Genomic DNA, 1440 nt, shown 5'->3' on the forward strand with positions numbered 1-1440 from the left:
AAACTCCCCAAGCTAGCACTCAGACCTTAGACTGTAGAAATAAACCCAGACTCCGACGATATCACAGATCCATAATAATATGTTTACTAGCCGCTAACTAAACCACAGAATCCACCGTCCCTCTCTACTGCCCCCCCCAAAGGTAGCTGATGTTCACCGTCTCAACTAAACCACAGAATTCAAACTGTGCCAACTCTGCACCTGTCTAAAGTAAACGGCACAACTCGTGAATCCTCCGTGCATCTATGGTCAAACTGGGGTAACTCTCCTTTGTTCAACAAGCGATCCCATTGGATTAATTTTTCCAATTACATCTTCCATTTATCTGCCTGTATTCTCCTAAAGGAACAGGACCTTTACCCTTGGAGACCTAAGGCCATTTAAACATCAACCCTGTTGTCTACAGTCAAGATATCAACATCATTTTTTTAGGACAAACTGGGTTATTAGAATATTTGGGTTGCAGTGAGGACATTTGCATGTTAAAAATGGTTGTAGGGCCTTAAAGACAAGTAAATAAATAAAACGGAACGTGAATCTTTGAGATATGTATTGATATCACAGACAGATATGTAATAAATAAGCCATTTTACTCTAAAACACTTCTCATATGTCTTGGGAGTCACACTGTGAAGAAATAGTCATAACTTATACAGTTGACAAAATACATACATTTTTTCAAAGAAAGTCCAGACGCTTTTGCCCTCAGGACATTTACTTATGCCAATAATAACATAATAATGTAATGTTTATTGATATTACACCCACAGCAATGCTACACAAGCATTTGTGTCTAAACCAGTTCTCCTATATGCAAAAATAAACATAATACACATTATAACTCATATAAAGCACATACTATTTAAAATTCTTTCAAAAAAAGCAATTCTTCAAAAAATATATTATATAAATGCCAAATCTCAAACCAGTGAGGCCATTTCCTCTATAAAACGGTAGATATCTATCTTGTTCCGCTATAGCATCTTTGATCGCACACTAGACAGTTTGACTGATAGTGTTTAGGACTCCATACTCTTTGTGTGACGTAGGCTGAATCCCATTTCCCCGTCTTACCCCTACCCCTTGGCCCTTACCCCTACCCCTTGGCCCTTGAAACCAAAGGGTAGGGGTAAGGGGTGAAAACATACCCCTATGAAATGGGACACCACTTGGTGACATCACCATACAGTACTGATCACAAACTTCCAAGATGGCGTCTCTGTCTGTTGATTTTGTGGGTTTGGATAACAGTGTGTGTTATATATTTTATAGTTATTTTAGGTTCACTTTGGTAGTGCAGAGGCAGATGTTCTTATATGTGTAGTACTTAGGTCTGTCTGCAATACAAATGTGTATACACAAGCATCATGTGTACATATACATACATATACACCCTGTATACATGCTGTGTTGTATATCTGTTTCAGTTATCACCGTTTT

At 38.1% G+C, this 1440-nt stretch overlaps 1 protein-coding gene across 3 annotated transcripts in view; it reads right to left on the minus strand.

Annotated features, from left to right (window-relative positions):
- Positions 1-1440, minus strand: part of scn4ab (sodium channel, voltage-gated, type IV, alpha, b) — a 45694-nt gene that overhangs the window by 5021 nt on the left and 39233 nt on the right. The gene's annotated exons all lie outside the window — the stretch shown is intronic.

The sequence above is a fragment of the Etheostoma cragini genome, unplaced genomic scaffold (genome assembly GCF_013103735.1).
Source record: "Etheostoma cragini isolate CJK2018 unplaced genomic scaffold, CSU_Ecrag_1.0 ScbMSFa_528, whole genome shotgun sequence".
Taxonomy (NCBI): Eukaryota; Metazoa; Chordata; class Actinopteri; order Perciformes; family Percidae; genus Etheostoma; species Etheostoma cragini.